Source organism: Mesoplodon densirostris, chromosome 19 (genome assembly GCF_025265405.1).
Source record: "Mesoplodon densirostris isolate mMesDen1 chromosome 19, mMesDen1 primary haplotype, whole genome shotgun sequence".
In the NCBI taxonomy this organism is placed as follows: Eukaryota; Metazoa; Chordata; class Mammalia; order Artiodactyla; family Ziphiidae; genus Mesoplodon; species Mesoplodon densirostris.
Window position 1 is genome coordinate 55,530,426 of NC_082679.1, and position 6,477 is coordinate 55,536,902.

Below are 6,477 nucleotides of genomic sequence, written 5' to 3' on the forward strand. Positions count from 1 at the left end.
GTCTTTCAGCCAATTAAATGGAGTTCTTTACAAATTAATTTTAGTAATGCCATCCAGAGGTACAAAAAAAAATCACAGATTTTATAACATACATACATAAACACACAAATGAAAACAGATATCTTATAGCTTTTCTTTTAAAATTTTAGCCATGAGACAGGTACAATAATGCAAAAACCGGGCTTCCCTGGTGGCGCAGTGGTTGAGAGTCCGCCTGCCGATGCAGGGGACACGGGTTCGTGCCCTGGTCCGGGAAGATCCCACATGCCGCGGAGCGGATGGGCCCGTGAGCCATGGCCTCTGAAAAAAAAGTTGGTTCTAAATGGTTTCTGGCAGAGGGAATGAGTTATCTGCTCAGATGGCTAAAGCTTTTTACTGATACATGTGGAACAGAAACTTAAGATTTTTCACTTGTTTAATTTCCAAATAGCCTTCCCCCCCTTTTTTACCCTTCTGATAAGAATTACCTTCCTGAAGTTTGCATTTCAAAGAGATGGCCTAGATAAGAGTGCCTGGAGAAACTTGGTAGAACATTTACAACTCAAAGGCACAGAGAAAGACCAAGTTCCTCCAAGAAGGACTTTTCCCCCCTAAGGCCAGAATTTTTACAATATCTACAAGCCTTTGAGATGAATAGGGGAGGTTTGGGGATTGGTAACAGGATAGGTGGGCATTGAATAGAGCTGCACTTCTGTTATTGCAAAGACTCAGTTTGTAAGACAAGGAGAGTTGTTTTTAATTCCTCAAAGAATCGGGTTGCAACCTGGTTGAGTTCAAAAGCTCCCCGTCCTTCCCATTCTAACTATTTATCTTTAAGTTGCTTCTTTATATCAGTGAGAGGATCTTCAACTAAGATGGAAATCAAATGATTGCCATGTTATAGATTTAGAGCTTTGTCTTTGGAATATTTGTTGTTGTTGTTTGTCTGTTTTTCCTTTGCATACATTTAGCTTAGGAGAGAAGACTTTTTAAAAAGTTCCTATCAGGCTCTTCTGCAGGTTTTCCCAGGATCACATCTGCAGGCTCCAGATTGAGTGGGGTTTAAAGTAGACTATAGCTCTGATACCTTCCAGAATTTGGCAAGGTTTTCCATGAATTTTAATTTTATTTTCCCCTCTGGTAACAGTTTACCAGGGAATCCCTTGGAGTCCCATAAACTCTGAGCAGCTCATATGGGAGGGTAGATATGGGCTTGTCTGTTAGGCCACTAACTTGGCCACTTAGTTAGGCCACTGACTTGGACTTTTGTTTATGGTCTTGTAGTTTCTTCAAAGTGGCAAAGCAATTCAGAAAGAGGATTCGTAGACTCTGAATATTCAGGTAAAGGAGGATAGAGGAGTGTAGCAGGAGTCATGTAAGTCTGAGTCTTTTGTTGTGGGTACCTCTTGTGTCTTCAGTTTTTTATTAGCCTTTTGCAGTGAATCTTTCAATGAAGCTACTTTGGAGTATGGAAGGCTTTTGGAGCTTTCTGCATGCCAGTTAAAGTAGGTATCCCATACTGTTTGTTTGATTTGGCAGCCATTCCTTTCAAGTGTCCTTTTTAGACGAAAGATCTGGTCTAGTGAGAACATTCCCTATAACGGTAATTATAATCCTAGGTTTTCTCAGTAAGATTTTGCCATTTTTATTTTTTTATTTATTTATTTATTTTTTTTATTTTTTTTTTTGCGGTATGCGGGCCTCTCACTGTTGTGGCCTCCCCCGTTGCGGAGCACAGGCTCCGGACGCGCAGGCTCCGGACGCGCAGGCTCAGCGGCCATGGCTCACGGGCCCAGCCGCTCCGCGGCATATGGGATCCTCCCAGACCGGGGCACGAACCTGTATCCCCTGCATCGGCAGGCGGACTCTCAACCACTTGCGCCACCAGGGAGGCCCGATTTTGCCATTTTTATAAATACCTACATCTTCAAGGACCACAGTTCTTAGATGTAAAAGAAGCAGTTGTGCCAGACACTGGCATGCTCAATTCTTTGAAACTTGAGGACCCTGTTTCTTTAGCTAAGACTTAAGTCTCTCCTAAGACAAATTAGTACCCAAGTGAAATGTGCCACTGAGTTGGTGATTGTGTGGTGTTTTACACTGTGCCTCATGGCATGGAAATTTTCATGAGGTTTGCCAGCAACCTACTGTCAATCCAACCTATTCCATGACCAACTTATTCTAGCACAGGAGCCTTAGAGTTTGGTGGCAAGTGCTATAATAGTTTTCATGGGCTTGATCCATGCCCACCAATTTTGTGGCTTTGGCTTCCAAGATTCCCACTAACAATAGATTTATTATTCCTTTACCTCATGTACCCATCAATAGAAATCAACAGTTAACAAAATTGTGCACACCAGCCATAGCCCAGGAGATGGTATTGTGGACTGGCCAAGAGAAGGCCTTAGGTGCTCACTACCGATAGTTCCCAAAGTGGAACTATGGACTAAACGAGCAGAACCCAACAAATGGGGACTGTGGGCCAACCAAAGGCTGGGGACTCAGGTTCTGGCTGGAACTGTCTGCCAGCCGAAGCCCTGGACTAGGATCACACACTAACCAGTGGCTAAGGACTCATGCTGTGTTAGAGCCACCTGTCAGTCTAGACTGACTCCTTAACCGTGGACCGCAATGCCAGTTCGATCAGGAGCTCAACACACAGACAGCAGAGCTTAGTTCTAAGAGGAACTTACCCATGGCTCTTGGAGACAGCAAAAAAAAACAGAGCTCAAAAGATTCACAGGTACCAATGCCTGCATTTCTTCTTGTCCTTAAAGCTGTCAGAAGTCTCCAGATCCCATCAATGCCACTAAACTGTTTAAAAAAAATTCAACTGAATACATTTAAAAATCTTATTGGCTTTATTTAATGATTCTTGAGTCAGGTAGCATCCAATCCAGCAGATAGAAAGGAACTCTGGGGAGCTGTATGAAATGAAAGACTTTTATAGGCAGAAGGGAATGGGAACAAGGAGGTTACACTAGACAAAAAAGCTGGTTATCACAAAGTCAGTTTCCTTTGGGGGGTAGTAGGGGTCTATCAGGACGTTACCTAACTAGTGCTTATCAGGTGATTCCTGATTGACTGGTTTAAGAGTCCATTTCTGGGAGAGCCAAAACTGTAATTAAGTCTTGGTTTGGTGATGTGGAGCTTAGCATACGCAACTTCCCTCTTTTGAGCTTGTTGTTTTTACAATCTGGTAGTGAGTAAAGATCACAATCCGTTTGACTTAATTCTTTCAAGTTCAGTGATTCAACTTGCATTTGTTGAGACTGCCGCATCCCTGGCACATTATTAGTCATTGGGAAAATAACAGAAAGTGTTTTAGTCACACGTTCTGCTCTCAAGGAACTTACAGACTCAGTTGAGGGAGAAGACTTACACAGTTAACAGTAGCAAACATAAAACAGTACGCATTTGTGGGGCAGGAAGGATCTTTTTTCCTCTACCCTTGGAGGTTCTTGGCTGAGACACCCCCTGCAATAAAAGACAGATTAACAGGAGAAAAATAAGGAGACGTTTAATAACATATATACCTCCTGTATACATGGGAGATAAACTGAGTAACTCCTCTAAATGGCCCAAGTCACGGCCTTAAATACCATCTCCAGCTAAAGACAAAAGATGTTGGGGGAGGGGGAGGCCAGTTATTGGAGGGGACCAGGAAAAGCACAGTCAACAAAGGTGAAGTTGTGCAGGTTTAAGTCATTGCCTTCCCCACTGATAAGAGTTTCTGGAGCTTTAGAGTCAGCCTTCTCTTCTTGGTACAGAGAGGGGTCTCTAACGTTTACAAATAGAGATGTCCCTTATAAATGTCAATGTCTCTTATGAAAGGATAAGCTTTCAGAGCACCTTCTGTGGATGCCAAAACTCGGCTTCTTTACACTGGTGCCATATCAAATCTCGGAGACAGAGTTTTGGGTGAAGTAGAAAAGAATAGCTTTATTGCTTTGCCAGGCAAAGGGGGACACAGTAGGCTTGTGCCCTCAAAAACTGTGTGTCTCAACCCGAGAGGATTTGGTGAGGAGTTTTATAGCAATGGTTCAAGAGTGGGGTTGTTGATAAGGGTCAGGGTGTGTTCAGGGCCTGCACTCCTTTAATCTGGCCTCAGATGGTCTCCGGATGAGCTTCTGTGGTTCTCAAGGTTATCAAACTGTGACCTTCTCTGGAATGAAGAATGCTTCATCAGCTAGTTAACATCTTCCATTTGTTGGGGTATTAGTTCTGTAGAAGAGCTCAAAGATATTGTTATGTGTATCCCTTGAGGCAGGACCAGGACCCTGCCCCAAGGCTGCACTATTGTTTCTTGACTGCTCCTCCCTTGTCTCTGCATCTCCTCCCTTCCCTGATTAGCGACTGTTTGAACCTGCCCCTTGGAACTCAGGGAAGGACATGGAAGCTGAAGCCCATTCTGTACAAACAAGAAACGAGGGACACAGAAATGCTTCTGTGCTCAGGAGCCCCACTCGGTCCTGCTCAGTTTCACTATGTCTGCTCTTTCTTAAAAATAACCAGCTGAAAACAATCAGTATGCAAAGAGGCATGTTTTGAGGTGGTATGTTTTGCTCCCCTTCACTGTTAGGAGGAAGCGGGGCCAATGGAAAGAGTATCCAGCCAGGAATCAGGTGTTTCCTTTTCTAACTCACTCAGTCCTGGTTCATTGTGTGACCATGCTGGGGAAAGATTACTAAAACAAGATCTTCTGCCAACCCACAAAACCTCTCTGCAAAAAGTAGAAGAGGAAGAAGACAGCTTTATTACTGAATAAGCATTAAACTAGAATGTGATGCACATCACAGGCACTCCACTAAAGAACAGACCGAAAGCGGATAAACAATGATTCATCCTCAAACAGCAGGCTTGACAGCACCATTTGTCCCACATAGGTTATCCTAAATTCATTTGGTAATTGGAGTGACCATATGTGTTAGCTAGTATGATTTATCCAAAGGAAAAGTCAAATGACAGTAGGTCATTTTGGAACAAGGCACCTGCCAAATCAGGCTCTGACTCTCTCACAGAAAATGCGAGATAGAGGTGCTGTCTTCCTTAGTGATGACATTTCAAAGAGATGGTTCCTAGGTCCTTGAGAAAGACACTCCTGGGTCATAAAGGTGGTAAGAGGCTTATTTAGCTTTTAGTAAGATTTATATGCATTTCAAAGAAACAGAGATAGAGCCAACAAGTTTTCTAAAGTAGATGCTGAAAGAAGAGGCAGGTGAAGCCTCTTCCCTTATTTTCAACAGGAAGAACTGAGCCTCTTCTTTTAAATTCATATTTGCCCTTACAACCTTTCATTGGTCACTTCATTCTTGGCCACTTTTTCCTCCAGTGTAGAAAAAAGGGGGAGATCTATATCAGCATTCATAAACTACCTGCCCACCAAGTCTGAGAACTAGTGAAGTACCACAAGGAAGAGCTTCTGAAGTCTTGTACTTTTTCATGTCTCTTCTTGTCGTAGACTTAATAATAATGATAATAACAGCAACAATAATAATAATAAAAATGGCAGCCTTTGAAGGCAGAAAATTTTAGGTCCAAGCCTGAGATCCTCACAACTAAAAACGTGACCCAGGAAAAAATATTTTCCTAATTTCCAATTACCATATCTGTAAGTAGAGATTGAGATAGAGGTGTTTTTTGTTTGTTTGTTTGTTTTTTTTGAGATAGAGATTTAAATAAAGTTACTGTAAGGATGAAATGAGGTAGTGTCAATTTACCTCCCTTCCTTATTAAGGGGATCACTATTTCATGATATGCAGTCTATATATTAATGGGAATCATAAGGAGTTCTGTTTATTCACCCTGAATTGAAGCTTTGAATGCTAAATATGTCTGTCAGAATGTAATACTCCTTTTTTCTTTTTTTGACGTTTTGGGTAGTTCCTTTATTTATTTATTTATTTTTAAATTTTTGATTGAAGTATAGTTGATTTACAATATCATGTAAGTTTCAGGTATACAGCACAGCGATTCAGATTCTTTTCCCTTATAGGTCAGAATGCAACAACACTCTTTATCCATGGCTGAGGTCAGTGTTTCACCAAAGTGTGGGACTCATATCACCTGTCATCCATGTGGTCCAGGTGACCCATTTAATAACATTGAATCACATGGTGGGGTGTTATTCATTGCTCAGAATTGTTCAGAATAGTTAAATACATTAAAAACTTACTTTACTTTGGTGCTTGCTTCAGCAGCACATATACTAAAATTGGAACGATACAGAGAAGATTAGCATGGCCCCTGCACAAGGATGACATGCAAATTTGTGAAGTGTTTCATATTTTTAGAAGATGTGATATGTATATACAATGGAATATTACTCAGCCGTTAAAAAAGAATGAAATCATACCATCTGTAGCAACATGGATGGATCTAGAGATTATCATACTGAGTGAAGTAAGTCAGACAGAGAAAGACAAATATCATATGATATCACTTATATGTGGAATCTAAAAAAAGGGTACAAATGAACTTAGCTACAAAACAGAAATA

At 41.4% G+C, this 6,477-nt stretch overlaps 1 non-coding gene across 1 annotated transcript; it reads left to right on the forward strand.

Annotated features, from left to right (window-relative positions):
• The first annotated feature begins 6,163 nt into the window (after window positions 1-6,163).
• On the forward strand, window positions 6,164-6,270 carry LOC132481020 (U6 spliceosomal RNA). The gene has a single exon (XR_009530729.1). It is a non-coding gene; the product is annotated as a U6 spliceosomal RNA (small nuclear RNA).
• The last annotated feature ends 207 nt before the right edge of the window (window positions 6,271-6,477 follow it).